This window comes from Pseudorasbora parva, chromosome 16 (genome assembly GCF_024679245.1).
Source record: "Pseudorasbora parva isolate DD20220531a chromosome 16, ASM2467924v1, whole genome shotgun sequence".
Taxonomy (NCBI): Eukaryota; Metazoa; Chordata; class Actinopteri; order Cypriniformes; family Gobionidae; genus Pseudorasbora; species Pseudorasbora parva.
In genome coordinates this window covers 33,182,544-33,209,406 of record NC_090187.1, presented here as the reverse complement: position 1 = coordinate 33,209,406, position 26,863 = coordinate 33,182,544, and the positions used below count along the sequence as shown (strand labels likewise).

The 26,863-nt window shown below is 36.4% G+C and overlaps 1 protein-coding gene across 4 annotated transcripts in view; it reads left to right on the top strand.

The window, feature by feature from the left end:
• Positions 1-26,863, top strand: part of mgat4c (mgat4 family member C) — a 209,790-nt gene that overhangs the window by 28,045 nt on the left and 154,882 nt on the right. For 2 of the 4 annotated variants that reach the window (XM_067420361.1, XM_067420362.1), the window contains exon 1: positions 6,307-6,706. The exons of the other annotated variants lie outside the window; for them this stretch is intronic. The gene's annotated coding sequence lies outside the window, so the exon portion shown is untranslated. Of the gene's footprint in view, positions 1-6,306; positions 6,707-26,863 lie in introns of those variants that run through there. 4 annotated transcript variants of the gene reach the window in all.

Here is a 26,863-nt window from a genome sequence, read left to right as displayed (position 1 = left end):
TCCTTTACTCTGTCAAGGTTGTGGGTGATGTGTTGAAAGAGCTTTTCAACCTCTGCGTCTTGTTAATTTTAGTAACAGTTTGTATTTTCCTGATGCAGACATATCACCTGAACTTTATAGCTTCTGTCTCATAGAACCTTCTGGAGTACGAAATGAATCTGGTTCTATTTAACAACGGATAAATTGTGAGCTGATCAGACAATAAAGCAGTGTCATTCTTCAGGGAGTGTGCATATTTTTTTTAGATTACTAAAGGTGAGTGTTTTCCCAGCAAGCAATAGCCATCATTTCACCGTTTAGGTTAACTATAGACCCGATATAGTTTGGCGATGAATAACCCACTTCTAACCAAAATAACTTTGAATTTGGTTTAATTTAATTTTTGCCAAAATATCTTGTGAGATGTAAGATATTCCATTATGTAAGCAAACTCATGTTGTGTCATTTCTTTGACATGTTCATGTTCTAGATGGCTGGTTTATTCTTGAGCTTTAGTTAGACATCTATAAAATTTTCACTGACAGCCCAATTTTCGTCTTGTGTTAGCAGAGGCGTCAGGGCTGTGTTTGGACAGCTATTAGATGTCTTTTAAGTGCAAAATTGCTTGCAATCGAGAAATGTGCCTTTTGAAGCCATTATAAACAGATAATATAAACATCCAATTTAACATGTTAAAGCCACAATATGTAATTTTTTGCAATATGTCAAAAAACAAAAACAAAGGCATAGCATGAGGTGGCTTTTCGTGGAGATTTTATTATGCCGCAGACGACCACTTTCGCTTCTTCCGGTCATCTGTATGTGGGGTAATGCATTGCTATTTTTATCATAGATACATTTAGAGTCTATTAAAGGTTATGTTATATATTGCTACTCTGTGCATTCTCTCAGGGGCTACTACGAGACACTTGTTGCACACAGCAGTAAGCTAGATCAATATTAGGCATGGCAGTAAATCAAGAAAATGAGATTTAAATAATAAGACTGTGTTGAACTGTATAATAATTATTTGTTCTGTTCAAACAGTTGTCTAACACCTTTCTAATAAAACTATAATATAAAGCATCTTTGCTGTTTCCATGGTTACTACAAAATAAAATCAGGGGTATGGTATTGCCAGCCCGATCTCATACAAATGCGAGAAGATGCGTATCATATGCACCTAAAAACTAATTTTGGTGTATAAATCGCACAATAAAAATACGTGCTATATATATGCATTTTATGATAATTTAATTTCATGCATATTTCTCTGCGGAAATTAAATCTACAAAGAAACGATATTCTTGGAAACTTGAGGGATAATGTATAAGCACACAAGTCAACAAAATACAGTGGGGCAAAAAACAATCATGCACACAAGTCAACAAAATACAGTGGGGCAAAAAAGTATTTAATCAGCCACCAATTGTGCAAGTTCTCCCACTTAAAAAGATGAGAGAAGGATGTAATTTTCATCATAGGTACTAAATACTTATTTTCCACTAATAAATTCTTTAAAAATCAGACAATGTGATTTTATGGATTTTGTTTTATCATTCTATCTCTCATAGTTGAAGTGTACCTATGATGAAAATTACAGGCCTCTCTCATCTTTTTAAGTTGGAGAACTTGCACAATTGGTGGCTAGATATCCAATTTACAAGATGCCACATCATGATGTTGGGTCTGTGAACACACCATTCTCAGGGCTCATTCCGGGGGGTTTGGGCAAGATAAATGGTTGTCTTTCAAATTCCCTCTTCACACAATAGGATACTGCTACAACCAATCAGAGCGCTATCAGTGGTGAGACAACAATCACAAGGGGTTGTGGCTGAGTCCCATGCATTATCCCACCAGCGGAGCTAGTTGATAGATTCAACTTTTGCCGTATCCGGTCGAAAACTCTGAATACATCTTCCTTTTTTAAGATTGACTTAAGTGCCATTCTTTGTTAGCAGGGAAGTAGCAGGGAATTCATGCGGAACCATTGCAGCTCTGCTGTCATTTATGTTAAGCCTGCCCACGGACTCTATACACGATGTGATTGGCCTGACTAGAGTTTAGTTTTTCAAGCTTGCAAGCCAATGGAGAGTGGCTAGACGCCCTTGGTGCAAATTACATTTGCTTCCACTTGGGTGCATCTAGATTTCTAGGCTACAGGAAACCTGTTTGTAAAAGCTTGCATTTTCTGGCACCCAAAACGCCTATTATCGAGTAAATGAACATTCAAAACACATAAAACGTTTTCTGTTTTAAGCTAAAAAGGGTGTTGTGTAAACATACCCCAAACTAAACAGAACATGACATTGAAACTATTAAAAAACAAGCCATGAATGTCACAGTTATGCACACTATATAGTATATAAATTGCGCTAGCTTTTTAGCTATAAATCTCTCTCTTTATGGCAAGTTAGTCATAAGGACCATTTCCAAAGCAGTTTTGCACAAGTGTGGTTGTTTGTTTTGACAGCAGATTGGATATTAGATGGCAAAGGGTTTGTCCTTTGCCTTCCACTCACTCTGTAATTTGTAGGCATTGCACAAATAGGCCAATTATGTTCATACCCATGATTTCAGCACAACATTTGACCCCAACCTTTCCAACCCCACTTCCCCGCTGTGGGTGACACAAGGATACGGGGTGGCAAGGGAGCAGTACGACCTGCTAGAACTGTGGTTACAGTCATTAAAAATGTTGTCTTCATGAAAGTTAGACTAATTTGGAGTGCATGGAGTAATTGAAGGATAAGATCTGCACAAGCAGATGATGGATGTGCTTTTCCAAATTAAACTTCAGTTCTTTCAAAAGTTTAATTTCTTGGTTTTCATAATTGGAAAGTAATTTAGTATGGCAATGGAAAAGACAATATCCAGACAATGGTTACGGATCATTAAATATTTAGATTGAAATTGCAAAAGTGAAAAAAAGAGAAATCCGTGTAAAAAAAAGCATGTGATCAAAACATCCCTACTAATAGCACATTGTTCACAACTATATAAAACATGTTCCAAAAATAAATAAACTAACTTCTTTTACTTGTTAAAACCCACTGGGATTGACATGAATTGTGTTTATATACTCATGGGACAAAGATACTTTGAACATGGTCTCGTGGGATAATACATGCCATTTTTACTTTCCTGACTGTTCTTAAGCAAGCAGAGGTTCAAACAGATTCTTTCTATGGTTTTCTGGACGGATATAAACCAAATCAAGACATCATCAAACAAACAAACAGCAAAGTTTTGCTGAAAAACCCTTGGAAAGGGAATGTGGAATTTGAAAGTGGCTTTGAAGCTGATAAAAGATTGTCATAAAAAGACAATTCATTTATTTTCATGAACTGATAAAAGGAGACTGAAATTATTTCCAGCAAAGCATCTGCCATATTAAAATGACCAAAGTTGCCCTACGTTCAGATTATGTATTTGAGTTTGAACTTTCACTGTTGTAGTACAAGGCACAACTTGTTACCTAAAGTGTTTAGACTTGAAAAGAGATGCTCAGCTCACAGTTCTCTGGCATTTTTTTTCTAAAATGCATTTTAGATACGGACAGCTTCTCTGCACCTGTGGCCTTATGAGCTAGCAAACTGTCCAGTGGTTGCATTGCAGAGTCTCAATAGATGCTGTATGTCTTGTCAACCAGGAATTAATGTTCTATTTCATGAATTCAGCATATTCTAACATCCTACTCATTTGGCATGCTATAGTCTTTTGAACAAAATTAAACTATGACCTCTGTATGTTTAAGAGGGCAGGCTATTTTGGGTCGACAACCCTTTAAACTCATTAGTTGTATGGAGACTGAATCTTGCACACATGCAGTACATTCTTCATGTAGTCGACTGTGTCCTTGATGTGCCCAGACTGTTGAAACATTCAATTTAGTTGAACTATTGTGTCTTAGGTTCGAGAGAGCATGATTAAAGTTCCTCATTTAAAGAAGTCTTTGATTCACGCTGATGACAATGTGGTAGCTTGTGGAAATGAATAGTTCTGGCCAAGAATAAAACTGATCTGTTGATTAGATATTTTGGTGGACGCATTCCAAATGAGGCTGTGGGGGGAAAAGACAGGACTTTGCAAGGCTGGCCAGTAGATTTTGTGATTCACCTGTTAAGAAACAATGGGGAGACAGAGAATACATCAAACCTCAATCTATGCAAACAATTTAGATTTTTTTTGTCAAACTCTTTATATTATGTATATAATTTCAGAGCATGACAATGTTTATTATATATAATAGAAGATTATCAAGCACTGAGAACGTAATAATATATTATCACAATAAGGTAATTATGCAAATACATTTGTCAGTGTAATATTTTAAAATGAGCTATCATTTGACAAAAACCTAATCTAAAGCATATTCTTGCCAAAAAAATGCACACTTGGAAAGGAAAAGCACTTTGAAAGACAAATAATTGTTCATAAATGTTGTTTCTCCTGTATTCATCTACGCTGATGAAAAACTTATGATTGGCAAAACTTAGAATTTGCATGTTGACTTAAAATTTCTTTAGAGAGAAGTATGATTATTTATTTTTTTTATTTTTTTAGGAACACCATACTAATACTGTTTGACCCCTTTCACCTTCATTCTACGTGGCATTGATTCAACAAGGTGCTGAAAGCATTCTTTAGAAATGTTGGCCGATATTGATAGGATAGCATCTTGCAGTTGATGGAGATTAGTGGGATGCACATCCAGGGCACAAAGCTCCTGTTCCACCACATCCCAAAGATGCTCTATTGGGTTGAGATCTGGTGACTGTGAGGGCAATTTTAGTACAGTGAACTCATTGTCATGTTCAAGAAACCAATTTGAAATGATTCAAGCTTTGTGACATGGTGCATTATCCTGCTGGAAGTAGCCATCAGAGGATGGGTACATGGTGGTCATAAAGGGATGGACATGGTCAGAAACAATGCTCAGGTAGGCTGTGGCATTTAAACAATGCCCAATTGGCACTAAGAGGCCTAAAGTGTGCCAAGAAAACATCCCCCACACCATTACACCACCACCACCACCAGCCTGTACAGTGGTAACAAGGCATGATGGATCCATGTTCTCATTCTGTTTATGCCAAATTCTAACTCTACCATCTGAATTTCTCAACAGAAATGGAGACCCATCAGACCAGGCAACATTTTTCCATTCTTCAACTGTCCAATTATGGGGAGCTTGTGCAAATTGTAGCCTCTTTTTCCTGTTTGTAGTGGAGATGAGTGGTACCCGGTGGGGTCTTCTGCTGTTGTAGCCCATCCGCCTCAAGGTTGTGGCTTCACAAATGCTTTGCTGCATACCTCGGTTGTATCGAGTGGTTATTTTAGTCAAAGTTGCTCTTCTATCAGCTTCAGTCAGTCGGCCCATTCTCCTCTGATCTCTAGCATCAACAAGGCATTTTTGCCCACAGGATTGCCGCAAACTAATTGTTTTTCTCTTTCACACCATTCTTTGTAAACCCTAGAAATGGTTGTGCGTGAAAATCCCAGTAACTGAGCAGATTGTGAAATACTCAGGAGGTGCCCCGTCTAGCACCAACAACCATGCCACGCTCAAAATTGCTTGCATCACCTTTCTTTCCCATTCTGACATTCAGTTTGGAGTTCAGGAGATTGTCTCGACCAGGACCACACCCCTAAATGCATTATAGCAACTGCCATGTGATTGGTTGATTAGATAATTGGATTAATGAGAAATTTAATAGACGTTCCTATAAATCCTGTAGGTGAGTGTAAGTAAATATGACATATAATGGGTTTATGTGAAGATTGTTTTAAGATCACTTCAATTAAAAGTAGATTTTTTAAGCCTAATAAAAGTTGAAATTGATTATACTGTAATGTTAATGTGTGTGGTTTAAAAAAATCTGTTTCATAGAGACATCAGTTGCAGTATTAATATCGGTTACGTTATATCTGGCCTTCATTCATAAATATATATTAATACATATTTAAAGAATACTGTTTTTAAGTTGTTTCTACATTAATATGGATAATAATAACTGTTAATAAAACAATATAAAAATATTAAAAACTCATGTTTTAATGTAATTACAGAAGAAATGTGTAAAAACAAAAGGCTTCCTGTTTTTATTCATTTAAAATGTTTTTTTATTTTTTTATTTAAATACGTTTTTTATTCCTTACGGGTAAATCACTTTGAATCAACGTTGTAAATGTGCTCGCATTTGCCTCACCTTTGTAATTAACAGAAAGCATGTTGTCATGTGAATGGGTGAAACGACCTAACAGCCTGTTGTTTTCAGTATTTCGCCCTCTTTCTAGTAGGCTCATCACATTGGGTGACTGCTCTGGGCTGCCTCGGGTCGCACCACGATCGAGCATATCGGCGGCTGCGCTCACATCCTCAGTCGGCATGAGAGGAAGGGCACGGCGGCTGCGGAGAACCGACTGCGCCGCGATAAACACAACCCGCACCAGATTTCTACCAACGTAGTCAACAGCACCGAGATCCGGGTTTTTTGTTTAAATTAACACGGGGCAGACAACGTGGATGGAAAGGGAGTCTGCAAGACGTCAGACTATCTAGTGAGCTGCCTACCTAGACAGCTTTTTTTGGGCATACCGCGTTCCTGCGCGCTACGGGCAGCATTCATTCACTGTCGCTGTCCACACACACATGTACAGTATGTGTGAACGTGCGGAGAAGTTGAAGATGCCACGCTGAATCGTCTGTGCACTTGGATCGACGGTAAGAACAGGCATTTATTATGGGGGAATTCAAATACTGTTAGCAACTTGATTTTGTTAAGGATAGGGACTCGCACCTGTACATGTAACATCTTCCTATCAAAACAATCTACCACATTCTCCGTCGTTTTCACGAGTCTATGTTGTGTTTCATGCCCAAAGACTCAAAGTTGTCAGATGTCTTTTCCTCTGCACGCTGTTGACTTCTGGGATATTTTAAGAGAAATAATAGGTGACTCAACTGGCATAAAGTAAGGACAGATATAACCTGTGTGTCACATTGCCCTAAAGGCATTGAAAGCTTGAAATGGCTGTAATGGGTGATATTTATTTAGAGAATGTGAACTTAATGGAACGTCGTGGCTCTGTTTGTTTGTATCTAACTGTACGTATTAAATGCTGGAAAAGTGTTTTTTCTCTTTGTGAAAACTGAATGTAGTTTAGAGAAGCACTTGCTTCATTAATGGATGTTTTAGAAGATTTCAGACAAACTGAATCTGACTGGGAATTATGTGAATGTGGCTTAACAGAGGCTTAAACTTTTACGTGGTTAGTTTAAGATTTCACTGAATAGATCAAAAGTTAAAATGAATAATAATATGGATAGTTCAATTTGTCAATGAAATGGACAAGTGAAAGAATTTAAACGTAATCCCGTCATCGTGCATTTAATCCTAAAATATTAATGTTGAATAATTCATGTTTAAAGTGAGCTACCCAATTCGTCTTAAATATAATTTATAATAAACACGGCTTTCAAAATATCTTATACATATATTTATATAGGTAATGCCCTATGATAACCTCAGAACAGCGTCTGTAATACTTTGAGCCTTTTGGACCACTAGTTCCTCCTCTAGTGGGGTAAATCATTCATTGCAACAATCATTCAATCATACTGTGAAGGCTGTCTATATTGTATCAAATTCAAGAGATCTCGTATTAGGTGTCAAGCATTCTTTTTATTAAAAGTTCAGTCTTTTTCAGTAGTCTACATTATATTAAATGATGCTCAAGATATAAGGTAAGGCAAATGAACAGTTGCATTTTGACCTTTATATCTCATCATAAAAAGCTGAAATGATTATTAAGATATTATGATTTGTTAGTGAACAGCTGCACTGCACTGTGATAAATGATATCGTTAAAGGAACATATTTGCAGGACATGTCTTCTGCGGATTCCTTATTCTGTCCTCAGTACTTTTGACCTGTGGGCAGTATTACCAATTCAGACATAAAGAAGCACTCCGTGCACTTTAGATTGGGAACCAGTGGCCATGTTTAATGCATCTCAAACCGCCTAGACTGTTGAATGTGGAGAAGTGGCTCAGAGAGAACATTTCTAATGAGAATAGATGCCGTAAAGCCCTTCTGAGAGAGGAAAAGTCTCAGAGAGACTGAGATTAAATAAAACAAGGGTTTACAGAGGGAACGGATCCCTCCATATATTTTACTTTTATTTCAGACAGAAATATAGTTCTCTTTCGTCAAAAAAGGTCCATCAAAGCTTCAAAGCCTTCATTATACAGTGCAGTTCTGTACCAAATTTTATCTTTTCATTTTTTTTTTTTTTTTTTTTTTTTAGATGGGTAACATTTTGAAGGATGACATTATTTCCAAATGATTTTGGATGAGTAAATATATTAAATATGTAGGGCTGCAACGATTCATCGAGTAACTCGAGTTAATCGAATCAAAAAAATCCTCGAGGCAAAATCATCTGCCTCGACGCTTCGCTTAGTCCATTTAACTACACACAGATATTGCAGAAAGACATTTTTTGTGTAAGGACTCGGAGTATGAGCGGATTGCGGTTATATCCGCGGTTCAGGTGCATAAACATCCCAAACATTGCAGGTGGATGAGAGAAATCGTTAATATGTTGATTTTAATAAAGACGCGGAACTCTCATATCACGCTAAAACGCAATGAATGCGTGTCGTTCTTTAACTTTCGTTTTCAGCTCATGTCGAGATCCAAAGACCGCAATGCGAGAGAGAGAGAGAGCGGGCGGGCATCAGCACTGGTAATATCATTTAATATCGCTGTTTTTAAATGAAGACAACTGTGTGTTGAGCTTCAGGATGCGACGCTGAACATTTAAGTTTCATTTGCGGCAGTACACGCGTCAGCTGAGGAGATACGAGCAACTCCAAACACATGAACTCGATGGAGTTTGCAGCTTTGCACATGGATCACCGTCATTGTGATGTGTGTGAAATCTTTCATCAGACTTTATATATCCTACTTGATAATATCTTCGAAATGCACCATTAGATGTTCTCAATACTAGGCGCAACAAATATCAGAACAAGCTGTAACGCGCGCGCGCGCGCGTGTGTGTGTGTGTGTGTGTGTGTGTGATGAGCAGCGCTCGTGCTTTCAGACCTCAGAGCTGCGTGCTTTCATTGATTTGTGTAATTTAAAAAAAATCACACTTTAATCATATTTATAGCTACTAACTTAAAACAAGCTGTGTTACAATGATGAATGATTAGCTCAAAAGATCAGCATGCGTGATGTACTTTAACTGAATTAAACATATCTCGCGTTTGATCACGTTCTAGCGGTTATTCCTCCGTGTGATGTATAGGTTGTCGACCCTGGTTTATGTAAATGTAATTTTGCCAAAATATATTTTTTTGTTTTGTTTAGCAACCTACTTCAGTGTAGCTAATATGTGACGATAGCATCGCGCTTAACACGGAGGATTTGAAGTTGTGACTATCGGGTGCTGGTGGATGGTTTGTTTCTAACAGCTGATTCGGTGACGATAGAGCTGATCCGCACATCTCTTCTTCCAAGTTAACCTGTCCAATACATTTTGCTTCAGTAAAGGAGTAAATAAGACAGTAAATGCGTATGTCATGCCTGAGCTGAAGCTGATACATGAAAGTTAAGTTGCACAACATAAATACAATGTTTAGTTATTTATATTATTTATAGAATATTTATAGAATATTAGAATATTTATATTATATAGAATTTATAGAATATTTATATTATTTATATTGGCATTATTGTTATTTATATTACTACTATTTAGATTTATTGGTTGTAGGTTTAGTTTTAGATTGAACTATGTTTACCTTTTTAAAGTAATTTGAAATAGATTTTTATTTAATATAATATGGCAATTGTATGCATTAAAATTGTTTAGTTTCACAGTTATTAATGTATGCAATTTCAGCAATAAAACTTAATTTTTCTAAAAAGAAGACAAATTAGATGTTAATTTTAAGATACGCGTCTTAGTGTCTCTTATTGCTCTTTAATAAAGAAAAAGTAATTATTATCCGATTAATCGATTAATCGATCGATTAAGTGGTAGATTAATCGATTACAAAAAGAATCGATAGCTGCAGCCCTATAAATATGTGGCACACTAGAAGTGTGTGACTGGAAGTTGTAGGTTATTAATGCCACTGTAACATCCAAAGCCTTTTGAGTAAAAATAGACCATTTATATTTCAGATGCACTTCTGTGTCGAGGCCTGCGCTGTACTTTTTGGATTTAAACCAGTGACTTAACCTTCAATCGCATAGCCAATCAGCACAATGAGCTATAGCATAATGTTCTTATATATGATGAATTTTCTTTTGCTAAGAGGAGTTGTTTTAGGAAAGTCTAGAAAACATACAGTATATGATTACCGTAAAGCAAAGTTCAACACTAATTGTACCCGTGGGACTCCTGAGTGAGATTTAATAAACTACTTTTCACGCCGTATAAGGGGGACCTACACCAGCACTTGGCATTAGTGTTATTGGAAAGGCTTAAGCTGCAGCATCCCGCTTATCAACTCATGAGTGTCTTTTCAGGAGTGAGTGAGCCAAGTCAGATATAAGGAGCGTGGGTCGGCATTATTCAACAGACAATTACACGCGTTACGGAAGCTAGAAACATCCAGCCATGATCCTACAGAGGTAAATGGTAATTAGCTGTCCTTTTTTAATCCACTATAGATGTGCTCTGACATGAGGATGCCAGGCTTTGACTGTGGCAGAGGATTTAGGTGCCCGTGATTAAGGGTAGCAGGTGGAAAAGGTGTGCCAACGCTCTCTCGCGTTTGTCCACAGTTTTAATCGCTGTTCTAGCACTGACCTCTGATTGGGCACTTCTGGGATAAGAACGCTCACCCCGAGCAGCTGTTGTCCTGCGACTAAAGGTGCGGTCACATGGTTGATCATGAACATTTTTTATATCTTTTATAATATCTATGCAACATAATATTTAAAGGGCTTCTTTTTGAAATGAATAATAAATCACAAATAATTATAGAATTATTAATACACTAATTATTCATGCTCTAGGGCTTCTGTTTTAGATCACATATTAATAATAATAACTATTATTATTTTTGTTTTTCTTAATATTTTGATGATTATAATGATAATTAATTATAATGATAAAAATCCAATAAAAATATAAAGATAGTAAAGTGTAGATGAGGTGGGAAGCAATAAGGTGGAGAGAAAGGAGAACAGGACAGGCAAAGGACCTCAAGCCGGGACTCAAACTCGGTCAGCACTCCCCACAAGGCTATTGCTCCGTCATAAGTTATAAAGCTATAACTTTTTTTTTTAAAGGCACGCTATGTAGTTTTTTGCTGCTAGAGGGCGCCTATTCAAAAGAAAGATTGAGATTGAGCGTGGAATCTTGGGAGTTGTCATCTTTTCCACAGCTGGTGGAAAAAAATCGAGACGGGACACGGGCAGAAATCATGTTCATGGATGAGATTGTTAACATTAATGTAGAATGAAGCAGAGCAGGGCCGAGTGCTGAGGGAGCTGAACGAGGTCGCTGAAGCGATTGCTAATGAGAGACGAGCGCGACACGCTTTTATTATGCCGCAGATGGATGTGGGGTAACGCAGCGCTGTTTTATTATATTAGATACGTTTGAGTTTGTTAAAAGTTATGTTATAACGTTACTCTGTACGTTTGCTCTGCGGCTTATACGAGATGCTTATTGCACACTGCAGTAAGCTAGATCGATATTAAAAAAATCATATTAATAAATGCTGGATGGCTTGTGTTGCTAAATAGCATGCAATTTATTTTAAAACATATTGTATGATGGAGAAAAGGCTGTATTACTGTACAGTAATTAGTTTTCTGTCTATAAATGTCTCCTAACAATTGTTCCCTTGTCTAATAAAACATATGATATATTAAAGCGTCTTTCATGCTTTCAGGCGACTCAAGGACAAAGGTACGTGCCCTGGTTAAAATTGCTTATTCCTCTGGATTTAAACATTCTTGGAAACATTTGGGATAATGTACACTGTAAAAAAAAAAATGTCTCAGATTGAAAAATTTAAATTTTATTAGGTGGTCGAATTTGAAATTCTGTGAATTGATGAAATTAAATTCACAGAAATTCAATTCGGCCAACTGAAAAATGTAAATGTGATCAGTCACTTGAACATTTTGACCTGAATTTTTTTTACAGTGTAAGTACACAAGTCAACAAAATATATGACTATTCTTGTGGTTTGTGGATTTTTTAATCCAAAATTATGCCTTTAAAACTTTGCATTGAGCCAGGGGGTCACGTTTGCATTCTCTCATGGCCAATAGTTTTTTTTTTTCCCTTTATAAAAATTCACATATGAATTCACCAAACACATCAAAATATGAGACTTCCTTGCATGAGCTACCATTTATGTTCTCCAGCATTTGTGTAAAAATGTAATTGAATGGAGCACAAAGCCCAGTTTGACCGCAACTTTACTTTTACAGATCACAAACGCTGGTTATTACTCAACGAGGACTTTCTTAAACCTGGATTAGAACTGTTTTCTGTTTAAGAGTGTGATTTAACAAGGTTAAGGTGTTGCTTGAGTGCAGCGTGTTCAGTTGAAAGATTACTGATGTGATGCATGTGCAGGCGCTAATTGTGTCTGTCTTCCACTCTGTGAAAGGTGAAATTGCTCTCAGGACAGGTGAATTTCATTTGCCTCGCATTGGGGAGGAAGAAGCAGGGTTTTGGCTCGGTGGTTTTGATGAATGCAGGCTGAGAAAGGGTGAGGAAGAGGCAGAGTCACTGTATAGTCATAAGAGGAGGAAAGTGGGAGGAATCTGGGCCATCTGTTAGACTTAGCAAGTGATATTTTGTGGGCAAGGATGACGTCGTTCAACCGCACAAACAGGCTTTGTTGTGAAATTTCAAGCCAAAGCCTGATTTGTTAGTGTCATGAGGTGCTTTGGCTTCACATTCTGTCTCTGCTTTTTAAGATAAAGTTCATATTTAATCCAAGTAACCTGCTCTCTGTTTGATTTGCAGACAGTGATGATATTGAAATTCTAATTTCTGATTAATTATTTGAATGTTTTAGCTGAGAACTGGCAGTTATTTGTGGCCTAGTTATAGTTGCATTATTAAACTTATTTCCCAATTGCTTATTAATCGTATATGATTCATTCTGTCTAATCACAGTTATTCGAGATAACTGCAATAATTGTGCAATGTAAATTTCATATATATTGTATTAGTACACTATATATTTCATATATATGTAGTAATTATAATATATATTATACTTTATTATAAATGTTATACATTTTCACAGCATTGAAGTTTATCATATAGAACTATTTTATTACTATATATTATATAAGATTTCATGTAAAAATATGCTTGCAATAGAATAGACGTGAAAAAACAGAATTAAACCATGAATCACAATTAATCTTCAGCACAAAATTCATGACCATGCCAGTACTGCATACAGTATTTGAGAGAGCACTATTTTGACATTTACTATAAGATAACACTATATAAATGAACAACTAACTATCTTCTGTGGTGACACGTGGTGCACTTTTTCATCTAAATTAAAATAAATAAACGTCAGTTTTTCTAGTTAGTTTAGTATTTATTTATTGCCCCTAATTAATTTTAGATACAGCTCCTGAATATTTATTATTTACATATTTAACCGCATCAATATTTAAACAGACTTTGCAGCTACTTTTGTTTGCAGATTTGAAGGCTGCTTATTGGATAAATAAAGGTGAACATAATAATATTCTGCTTCTACATGTTACTATTCTTAGAGCTTATGACCTACTAAATAGGTCTTGCTGTAGGAACAAATGGTACTAGCAAATTAGGTATAAGGTTAACCGCAAGTTATATAGCCGCTACTTAGCCACTAATGTGAAATTTGTCACAATTTAAGTAAAACTTTGAATAACTGGTTTGATTCTTCGTTGGTTAGTTATGCTGTCCTTGAAAACAGGTAACTCTGGTTGGAGAATTAAAAACAATGTATTTTAATGATAGGTTGGGTATTATACAAAAGATAAGAAAATGATTTGAACTCATGGGCATGTTAAGTTGAAAAGCAATAGATAGGACAGGCTAAATCATCCAGAAATATCTGATTTCGGGCAATTTAATAATTCAGTACTTCAGTAATTATATTGTCTTAACCAGTGCAGTTCTTGAGTTGGTTCAGTATAGTCTGAAAAAAAACAAAAAAACCCTGAGCATTGTGATTTTTTTTATTTTTTATTTTTTTTATTGCTTCTTAAACATGGGTAATAATTAAGACCTTGATTATTTTGTTAATCATGATTATCTTGTTTTCAGAGTTAAATGCCAACACAAGGTGCAATTATTAAGTGATGATAATGTTCATTTTATTAGCGTAAGGGAATGAATCGTTTTGCACATTATGGGCTCTTGATTAGATAAAATTAGATCTAAGTTAGATTAGAAGTCAGATACTGTTGGCTGCCCTAAAGTTAGATAATGGAGAATTGAGGTGGGTGGCAGAATTTAGCCTGGTTTCTGGGAGCTCATGTTCACTGACACAGATCATGGTTACAAATGATAGTATTTTATGCAAGGCACAGTGCTACAGAAATCAGACAGAGAACCATTTTCACTGATTTTTTTTTTTTAAATGGCTCTTTCATATGTGGTTTGTAGTAAGTGCTGCAGAAGGAAAAAGACAGCCAGTTGTTTTGGTCAAACGCTGTAGTGTCCTGCTTTAGGTGACTCATTGTATCTGACTCATCAGTGTTTCTGTTGCTCATTTGAGTGACAAGACATGACGTCTCTGTAACAGCAGCATAATATTAAATCAGCAATCTCTGGTTGGCTGATTATATACCTCAAGCAAGTATTTGGTGGTATTGAGATACTGTTTGTTGGCATTTCTTCACATTTTTTATTTACTAGTGTATGGGGATAAATAAGCAATTTTGGTAACACTTTACAATATGGTTACATTTGTTAATATTATTTAACAGTGGTTAACTAACAATGAGAAATGCATCTACAGCATTTATTAATCTTAGTTAGGGGGGGGCACTCAGTTTCAGTCAATCTCCTGTTAATCTTGAGTACCTATAGCAGGGTTGCCAACTCTCACGCATCTGGCGTGAGACTCACGCTTTCAGGCTCTGTCTCACGCTCTCACTCCGCCCAACTCAATCTCACGCCAAATTGCCAAACCTGCTTTTGATATTAAACAAAGCTATAAGCTTTAATTTTTTAAAATGTGTTTTAATGAAATTCAAATAATAAATAGCGTTTTGGCGCTAATGTGGCATAATGTTAAAGCCAGAGGCGTTGAAAAGCGGAGTTGCATGCTCTCGTCTCCCTGCGGTGCGCGCTGGTCACGTGGCCCATGAGCGCTCAATACTTCTAGCGCTGTGCCAATGAGTTTAAATGGCTTAAGCGAATACACAACAGTTTCACCATATAGATGTTTGCTGCAAGTTTTGGTAAACAGTACAGCTTAGTGTTAGTGTTTATTGATTATTAAGTCAGCCATATTTACAGGATCGTTTTTATTATGGATTAACATTAATGTTATTCTTGTATTTAGCCCTCAGGTATTCCTTACTAATAGGTCACACTCATACTCATTAAATTATATTTATTGAATATTTTGAGGAGATCTTTTGGTACTAAATACTATTTGTGCAACAATTATTGTCAATAAATGACCACTTAAAACATTTTTCTTCTAATATTTGTATTTCTTCTAAAATTTATATTACAATTAGTGTAGTAATTAATATTAAAATAGAGAATTCCAATTCAAAGAGGCAAATTAGTCATTTTGTGGCTAAAAAATATTAATGTTTATTTGTAATGCCATTAGGTGCCTTGCCTTATGGCTCTTTAATAAATATACATGTATTTAATCTAGTTGCTCAAAAATATATTGCAGTCTTTGCATTCTAATAAATATTTAGATATGATGATCAAACACTAGATTTCTTTAAATGTGAAATTTCAAAACTTAAATAACTTGCATCCTAATATTTTTAATGAATAATGATACTTATATAAGCAGTCACAAGTGAATATTAAGGAATGGCACATATAATTTGACCCATGTTTAAACTAGTGCCAAAACAAACATATTATTATGTACAGTATATATACTAGATATAAACTGATACTGAATCAAGATCAAAAGCATTACACCCCCCCCCCCCCCCCCCCCCCCCGGCCCTCAAAAAATCTCACTCCAACCTAAACTTAAAAGTTGGCAACCCTGCCTATAGAGTAGTATTGCTTCCTTCATATCTCCGATAAGTCTTTAGTTTTATTATATTTATAAAAGAAAGATAGGCTGTAGCGAGTCTTTCCAGAAAAAGAAAAGGAAAAAGCGAAAAAAGCGGCTGGAGGCATATCGTGTGGGTGGAGCTAAAGAATGGCGATCGTGCAGCTATTCCATTAAGAGTGCCTGAGCTCTAACATCTTTAAACGTGGAGAAAACCATTGATATCAATCAGATTTAGCCCTACATATGATCCAGAATCAGATCTAGAGGAAGAAATTGAACAGGAGAAGCAGCAATGATGACTATAGCACATCTCAATGGTATGTAAAGTTACTATTGGTTAGCGGCTTGTCTTGCTCGTGAGTTTTACAACATTTTTGTGCGTTTACTGGCGTTTTATGAGGACATCATTTAATGTTTAATGTTAGATTTAATGTTAGCAGTAGCAAGCGGAGCGGTTTTACACATCTGACTAGTGCGTGTTTACATAGAAAAACAATGGAATAGTAGCGCATTTGAATGAACGAGTCGATAGCTAACACACAAACTCATTTGAAGCAGTTTTACTCACCGCCTGTTTCCAACACGACCGTGAACCTTAATCGCTGGAAATGCTCCATCTTTCAGCAATAGACAAGCTACAAATCCAGAGTTGAACTGTTCCTTGTTTATAAACCATAAAACACTTGCACAACTCCATTGCTGCTCCGTAAAAACAAACTCCATTCACTATCCCATTAAAGGTGGGTTCTTTGGGAAGCTGGGCCTTGCCCGGACAACCGAAAACACACTTCTTTGGTAACATTGTTGATTTCGTAAAGTCCTGTGACGGTGCAGTCGGCTTCCCTAATGCTTAGGATGGGAATCCAAGTCTTTAACAGTGTGAAAAACTCACTTCCTTTACAAATTGTTACATAATATGCCACAAAAATGAACACAATGAACATATAATATGGCACAATGAACTTGTAACTCTTATTCAAATTTTCATCCAAGGTTTGGTATCATAAACCTCTTGTTGTTTATAAACCATGACATGTCCAAAATGTACAGTAATCATTTATACCGCATGCTAATTTACAGTATGTACAGTACAGTATGTTGAAATAGTCCCAGTTTCAAAATTATTTTGCTCTTAATACAGTCTGCATCATGTGAAAGGCTCTTATTTGCATGATCAGGAAAAATGTATTCCGACTACAAAAGGTAGCCCATTACAGAGCACATTAATTCCATGCATTACTCTTTCCAACCTTCAGGGTTTTTGGGTATTGGCACTTACATGAAAGGAAGAGGTGAGCATGCTCAGAAGAGCTCTCTCATTTCCAACCCTCCTGCATGTGTTCCTTTAGGTAACAGTCAGCAGAAGAGACACAACATATCCAAAAGATGTGCTTGCTTTTTCACAAAAACTCCACATCCTGTCTACTAAATCAGTAGCCACATTATTAAGGCTAATGTAATAAAAAATGCTAGTATCTCATTTGTCGCACAGAGGCATTTCATTACTATTTCATTGCTATTTCATTACCTTCACAAAAACAAGTTAATGCATGTGGATCTGGAGCAGAAAGATGTTCCGAGCGATGGGGACAGTGGAGATTGTAATGTCTGGTAATAGGCAGCCTGTCAGCTTGGAGTAGTCTTCTCAACTCAAAGGAAGCACACAAAAGTTCCCCATGAAATATGCATCAATCGAAGTGAAAGAAAGAACAAAGGCAAAACTGTGTGTTTGTTATGGGGGGTGGGATATTGGAAACGGTTATTTAATGAAGAGCCAACTCTCTGGCAACAGCTGTTTTAGATTGCAGCACCGTAGACACGACTTCGGAAATAAACGCATCAGAGGCAGGATGTAAGTTACCTGAAATGGCGAAGATGCATGTGTCTCCTTAAAGACTTTTTTTCCTTCAAGATTTTGTTTGTTTCTTTTTTACAAAAAAGAAAAAAAAAATACTTTTGGCGAATAAAGAGTTTATACACACTACCATTCAAAAGTATAGGGTCAATAAATGTGGAATATTAAGCAGCGAGCAGCAAATCAGCATATTAAAATGATTTCTTAGGGATGATACTTCACTGAAGACTGGAGTAATATTGTATCCAATCACATCAATGTGTGGCCAGGCTTAAGCATATGCAGCAAACCAGGGGAAGTCAGGTTATCCAAGTATATATTTTTTGTTGATATGAAAAATCAGGTACATTTAGCAATATAGCAGATGAATTATATATATTACGATGTTATGATGAACTATATGCCTTTCTCCATTGTCGTTCTAAGTTGTTCAAAGCGTTTGGATAAAATCCCCTTTTAAAATTCTTTATGATTGTTTATTATAATGGTTTGTGTTATACAATCCCCAATTTTCATTTCTTTATGATTGTTTATGATATTGGTTATTTGGGTTTATATTATATACATTTTTATACCATATTGGAGGATTGGGTAATTAGCTCACTAATGAAGTTAGACTTAGATGTGATGGTTCACACAGATACAAATGAGACCTGTTTTGTGCTTGTTGTTTGCCTGACGAAGACCTTTTTGGTCAAATGTTATCTTTTTTAATAGATGTGTGCAGTGTGCAGATTTTAGTTTTCTTTGATTTTAACTACATTAGTTACCATGAACTAATAATGAATTGCACTTATAAACCATCTATTTATCTTTGTTAATTTTAACACTTACTAATACATTATTAAAATCTTGTTAACGTTAGTTAAGGCACTGTGAACTAACATGAACAAAACATGAACAGCTGTATTTTTATTTACTAACAAATGTAATGCTCACAGTTAATTAGTTCTGGTTAATTATCTCACACAGTATAAATGGCTCTTTTATACATTAAAATATGAAGCTACCTTCCTGTTTGATTGTCCTTGGCAACTGCACACAATTATGATTTGTATAGAAACGAAACATAAACTTTGCACAAGTAAAGCAGTTATCTACTTGATGTAGGTTTAATGGTTCAAAGCTGTAATATTTCTTGTTCAAATTGGCCCTTCATTTCCAAAAGGTTCCTGACCCCTTGTCTAGACACTCATTTGTCTCTGCTTAAATGAATCCTGTGAATTATTGATACCAATTAAGCACATAGTGTTCAGAGTCTCATCAGGGTTAATTCTAAAATCCGCAGGGGCCAGATGAGCACTGTATCTGTACGACCACATGAAGCGCTATAGGAGGAAAGCCAATGAAGAGGAGGGTTTACACACGTCAGAGAGAAAGAAAGGTTGCATATTAGAGAGAAAGACATGGGAGAGAGAGCGAGAGAAGAGTGTCTGCTCACTTCAGCAGGCCATTGCCATTATGATGAATGTTTGCTGCACTTTTTTGTGAGCCAATTATCTGCTCCTGTGTGAGTCACGGAGATCATTTAGGCAGGTGGGGAACTACACACACACACACACACACACACACGCACACACGCACACACACACACACACACACACACACACACACACACACACACACACACACACACACACACACACACACACACACACACACACACACACACACACACACACACACACACACACACAAACACGCATTCCTGTTCCTGCATTCTGACCATTTCTCACATATTACTCCACTCTTTTACTCCATCCCTCTGTTTGATACACAAGCCACAGTTCTTAAAAGCACTCGTCTCTCTCTCTCTCTCTCTCTCTCTCTCTCTCTCTCTCTCTCTCTCTCTCTCTCTCTCTCTCTCTCTCTCTCTCTCGTCTCTCTCGTCTCTCTCGTCTCTTTCGTCTCTCTCTCTCTCTCTCTCTCTCTCTCTCTCTCTCTCTCTCTCTCTCTCTCTCTCTCTCTCTCTCTCTCTCTCTCGTCTCTCTCGTCTCTCTCTCTCTCTCTCTCTCTCTCTCTCTCTCTCTCTCTCTCTCTCTCTCTCTCTCTCTCTCTCTCTCTCTCTCTCTCTGATGGAATAAATGTTATGGGTTTCCTGTGTGTTCACAGTTCAGACTGTGATGCTGTTAAGCTTTGAATGGGAAATCTCCCCCTCTCACTTCCATCCCTTTCACAGCCTCTCATCTGCTTTCTTTTTCTGTACTGTTTGCTTAAAGGAACAGTCAAACATAATAAAAAATAATTGTTTAAGGGTTACCCAAAAATTAAAATTCTGTCACCGGGAAACAGCAATTCCAGGTTCTACGTCAGAACGCCAGCTCTGTATTTTCCAGCTCCTGCACCAGCATCCACACGCATGTGTTGTGGTGCTCATGTGACCAGTGCCGTCCAATAAAGAGCCGGCGTTCTGATGTAGAACCTGGTAGTGCTGCACTGTGTCTACTATGTCAACATCGTACAAGTCTGACACAGACAAGAAGAAATTGTTAAATATAGTCGGGGGTGTTGTACACAAAAAGTATTTTCATCACTTCATAACATTAAGGCTGAAGCACTGTATTTGCACTGAAGCACTGTTTTACTATTTTAAAATGGGCCTTGAAAGTGGTAATAACTAGGGCTGGGTAAAATATATATATAAATATAAAAAATAACAATTTTGATTCTTAAATCCCAAGAATCGATTAGTCATCCTGTTTTCACTTTATGAATGAACGGGACATTGTAGCGTACCTCCCATCCAATAAATCGCAATACTGATATGAAAAAAAAAGTCAAATTATGTCCATTTTATTAGGAAATTTTAAAAACACTTACTGGAATACTTACCTGTTTAGTAAAGCTTACCAAAATCTGAATAATGTGACATGGAATGACTCAATCAGTGTTTCAACCATGGAAAGATGTCAGTAAAACAGCTTTACCTCAGAAAAACCGTATTCAGTGTCCATAAACTCATCAGTGAGCTAGGAAAATTATCGTCGCTCTATGGTAATTTGAAAGTGATTGCAGTTCCAGTTTTGGCAACAATCTTATGTACATTTCCTTTAAGAGAATTGGGACCCACTTTATATTAGGTGGCCTTAACTGCTATGTACTAACATTGTAACTATCATTGTAATCATTCGATACATTCGATATCATTGCAATCATTTGATACATTCGATATCATTGCAATCATTCGATACAATGCACTTATTGTGTACATACCTGTTTTTACATTGTACTTACATTTTAAAAATTCCTGCATGTAATTACATCTGTCATTAATTTCTTTAGTTATATTTGTAATTACACAGTTGGCACTTCCCTTACACCTAACCCTACCCTTAAACTGACCCATATAACCACACCTGTCCCTAACTCTACCCGTATCCCACCTCAATATCAGCTAAAGTGTTTTGCAATACAATTTGAACAAGTACATTGTACTTATTTTTTGATGTAAGTACATAGTACTTAAGGCCACCTAATATAAAGTGGGACCGAGAATTGTTTTCCTTGAGAAAATTTGCCATGTATTGTACCCGATTCAAATTAATTTGTATTGAATCGAATCGAAATCGGATCGAACTGCAAGCTTGGGAACTGAAATCGAATTGTGAAATTTGTGTCAATACCCAGCCCTAGTAATAATGTTGCAGTCTTTAGGGTCAGAAAGCTCTCTGATTTTTTTTATCAAAAATGTCTTAATTTGTGAACTCATTTCGAAGGTCTTATGGGTTTGGAACGACATGAGGGTGAGTAATTAATAACAGAATTTTGGAAGATCTAACCCTTTACGCTGTTGTAAAAGGACACAAAAGGAGAATTTTGAAGAACCAATATGAAGTTCTTTTCCATATCAACATTGTGACCACGGGTATCAAGCTCCAAAATGGACAAACCCACAATAAAAGTACATTAAAAGTAGTCTACATGATTTTGCACTATATTTTGAGTCTCCAGAAGATTTTCAGGCCCCTTTTCAAACGTAAAGAGTGAATGCATATGAGTTTTCATATACATTTTAACTATACATTTAGATGGAATATGCGGTGTAAGACATGGAACAGTCTATAATTTGATCATTATATTTTGCAAAGTTTGAGCTTTACTCACTGTTTTGTACTCTTAGCTTTAGGTTGGGCGTTTTTAGTTGTGTGGTGGTCCGATGTTGGATCGGGGTTAGCTGATGGCTGTTATCGGAAATCTGGAGAGATTGATGACACCCAGGGCAAAGCGCTGTCTGCGGGGCAGGCCACCACCATAAATCAGTGAGAAGTGGGTTACGCCAGGTCAGCTTTTCTCCACCTGCCACAATTTTCACACATCTTTATTTTACACGTAGTCCGTTTACAAACTGCAGGGGACGCTTAAGAGTGGGGCTGGGAGATGAAGATAAAACATATATTTTCCTCATATATAAACATATTTATATTATGTCTTTTGATGATGTTCAGTACATACAGTATGTCATTGTTTGTATATTTTCTTCTGAGGTGGAATAGAAAGATGACCCCACCCTTCAACATTTAAAAATTTGAAAATGTTTATTTAAAAATGTAAAAATCTTTAAAAAAAACAAAAAAAAACATTAAGACTATTTTTGCTAAATGAACACAAATAAGAGTATTTTATGACAAGCAGCAAAATATTTTTTTCTATATAAAGCATTGCTTTTTCATATATTAAATGGGCCATTTGAACGAATTACAGTTTTTCTCAATTGCTAAAACACTAAAACCCATCGGCTGAACAAATTTCTCAGTTGCCTGAACTCATTTAGCTAATTGTGCAGTCTGTTGTCAATACCTTAAACCATTTCACATCATAAAACACAATTTGCAGATCTCACTTAGACTTTTCAGCAAAACTCTAAACACATTCTCATTGTCAAGACACATACTTCTCTCTAATGCACATGTCATCCATACGGGTTAACACAAGTGGCAACAATCAAATACAAATAGAGAACACAATGTCATTTAATGAACACAACCACTCAAAACTGATTTAACCTGTTTCAAATGATGAGACAACCAATATAAGTACAGTGCATTGTAGGCTGTATACTGTACAATTACAGTAACAAATCTTATTGCCCATGTTGCTTTCCATTTGTTTACAGTACTGACTGCTCAATAGATTTTGACTGGTTGCAGTTTCATATCAACAAAGAACGAGCTTGTGAGATGCAGAGTACAGTACTGTAAAAATCAGCCTAATCTAATGAAAATGCATATCTATAGCACAAATTGTATTTATCGTGCGATTTATATGCCAAAATGAGTTTTTATGAGCATATGTTACGCAGTTTTCGTGTGCGTATGATATGTACTTTATAGTGTGTTATGTGCACGTACTCCAAACAACTCAACCTACCCAATGGTGTGACAATGCAAATCATATGCACATAAAAAATAATTGTGCTGTAGAAATCGCACAATAAATACAATTTGTGATGTATATGCATTTCATGAGAATGAGTTGGTAAAAATAGGGCTACAAGCAAGAGGAAGAACAAAAAATTGCAAAGCAAAGCAGAATAGTAATCATTTCTGATCAATTTCGAGCTACTATGATGAAACATGTTTTCATTCATCACAAGACAATGACAGAAAAATATGAAATTTGTTTTAAGATTAAAAATTTACTTCTGCCTGAGAACTGTTTTGAACAATGTGTTTTCTATTTTTTGCTGTATTGTTTACTGATTGCTTGATAGTGTTTATCATTTTGATCACTTTGTTTATGATTTGAGAGCAGTGTTTGATTTTGAACACAGGTAAAACTGTTTTGAGGCGAAAGTTTCATTTTGCAAGAGAAGTCAGAGGTTTTGTGAATAGTGCTCGAAGAGGAGGTTTTGTGTTTAATGGTTTCAGAAAATGGAGCAAGGTTTCAGAAATAGTGTTTTAGCAATTGAGAAAAACTGTAATCAAAATATATTTGGATTTAAAACCAAACCAAAAATATAATAAAATCAACTCTCAACTCAAAAATATTATTTAAAACATTGCCACCCTTATCGTTTTTTTCTTCTGTTTTTTTTTTCTTTTCTTTCTGAAATGGGTTTTATACTTCATTCTTTTGGCCACACCGGTATTTAAGACTGAAATATTCTTGAACGTCTCTATATATATTAAATATAAGTCGTCGTTTTTCCCCCTACAAAGACATACATTTTGCAGTAGGAAGTGCAGGGAGTCTTGTTTTCTCTTAATTGGACAGCTAGCGGAATGTCTTTGTCTTGTGAGGAATAGTGCTGATCCCTGGGGTTTGTGAGGTCTAGTGCTGCCTATAGTTTGCTTTCTCTAGTGCTGCTAGTTAAGCAATACAGGGCTTCACATTCATTATATATTAAAGGCACAGGAAGCCTCTTTTGGTCTGTTTTGCTAACACGCTCTTAAGGAGATGGTTGTCCCGGGAATCCTAAATTTGTTACAAAACCTCATCTCTTAAAATATGCAGTATGCCACGATGTACTCTGCCACTCTGTACTAATGGGTGTTATAATTACAGTAACTTATCTGTTATTGAACTTTATAGAATTAGAATTCTTCGTTCTAACTGTATCTACAGCTTTCAGGGAAATGACTAAACTACAATTTCATGCACCATTGACCATCCATCACGTCTAATTTTAAAGGACACACTTTTCTGTGCAAATGGCTTTTCTGAGTTGAGTGCTAACTAATGTGTATTTTTCAGGCTGTATACCTCTGTAAAATGCAGCTGCTGTGTGGGTGGGTGCGGGGTATTGAGGTCTAAGACATCTCATAGACAGGTTGATATTTGTCTTTCTCTATAACGGAAAACAGCACGGAGAGTGAAAAGAGCAATGACCTTTCAGAGTGAAATGCTAATTTATCTGCGGTATAAAAAGCTTGTACGGTTGCTGAATGCTGAACATGTAAATGTTAGTGGTTCCCACTGACTGGGGCTGTTTACATGTGGATTAGGTTCAGTTCAGTGGCCACTAAGCGCATATTTGCCTCAGCCTCTGGTGTTATTTTTCATTTATTGGTGGGTACAGAATATAAATTGCACATAAACTCCTTGGGTCAGGATATATACTTTCTGAAAATCTTTTTATTCACCAATTTTCCATATAGCCTTTCTCACTTTCTATACACCCCAGGAGTCTGATTTAGCTAGCTTCCTTCCTTCCTTCCTTCCTTCCTTCCTTCCTTCCTTCCTTCCTTCCTTCCTTCCTTCCTTCCTTCCTTCCTTCCTTCCTTCCTTCCTTCCTTCCTTCCTTCCTTCCTTCCTTCCTTCCTTCCTTCCTTCCTTCCTTCCTTCCTTCCTTCCTTCCATCCATCCATCCATCCATCCATCCATCCATCCATCCATCCATCCATCCATCCATCCATCCATCCATCCATCCATCCATCCATCCATCCAGATTGTTGTACACTAATATTATAATAGTAATAATACTTCTTTACATTCAAATATGATTTGCAATTCTGCATCATGAAGTAAAAATTTAGAAATTGAATAGAAATGTAAAAGGCTTTCACAACCATGGAGGGTGAGTATATTATGACAGTATTTTCTGTTTGAATTTGAATTTGACAGTATTTGAACCGTTGAGCCATGTTTTTAGCTTTTACTTTAATGAAACAATGCAATAATATTTTGTAATAATTATAATTTCGCTGTATGGTAAAGGGTACGCTGATTAAAATTGAAACGCAACATTAATATATTCTCATCACTGCATGAATTTGTTATCAGCCATTCTACAGCTTTATTTTATGCATGAATAAGGCTCAGTTTCTCTGAAACAAGTCTTATTGTGTTTGTCAGGTGGTTCTTTTGGGGCAAGTACATAGTGTATGGCAGTGTAACTCCCTGCTGGATAACCAGTTCACTCTGACACAAGTTATCACAGAGGTACTGTATAATGTGTGTGTTAAAGCTTTGTGAGTGGTTTTGAGCTTTTACATTCACAGAACTTGCAGATCAATAGACCTGGATTTTTATCAGGTTGTACAATGCGTTTGTATGTGTGTAATATATCAGCTGAAACAACCAGCCAATTTCATTCTCACTAAGCACAGTCTTTATGAGAGGAATATTATACCGGCGAGATATTGATCCCACTTTCTTGGCCATTTTAAAAAAAAACTTTGTATCTATAGATATGTTTGGTGGCTTGTAAAAGTGCAAGATTTACACATGTCCACCCTGGGAATCTAGTGTTGTGAAAAATCTTTTCTCTCTCTTATAAAATTTTCTCTCTCTTATATTTGTATTGTGTATTCCAAAAGGGATAGTCTACCCTAACATTTAAATTCTGTCATTTATTACTCACCCTCATGTTGTTCCAAATCTGTTTAACATCCGTTCTTCGGAACATAAAAGAAGATTGAAGAATGAGTTGACTTCCATTATATTGACAAAAATACAATAAAAGTCGATGGGAATCTTCAAAATATCTGCTTTTGTGTTACACCAAAAAAACATGAAGGTGATTAAATGATGGCAGAAATGTCATTTTATGATGGAGTCTTCCTTTAATAGGACTTTTTGGAGTGTTTTTGTGAGGTTGCAGTGTCACAAACTACGCAACTCCACTTTACTTTGGCTACAAACTTGTCTAGAGAAAGCGTAGTGGTTTCTCTCGCTCTGTTCCATCTACTATCTGGTGTACAAGGCTAGAGAATTAATGGGCGGGGATTGGGAGGGCCTAGGTGGACCAGAGAGATTAGCTGTAAAATTGACACTGACAAATCTCATACATTATAGCTTCATGGGAGGCAGCCATCGCCCCAGGA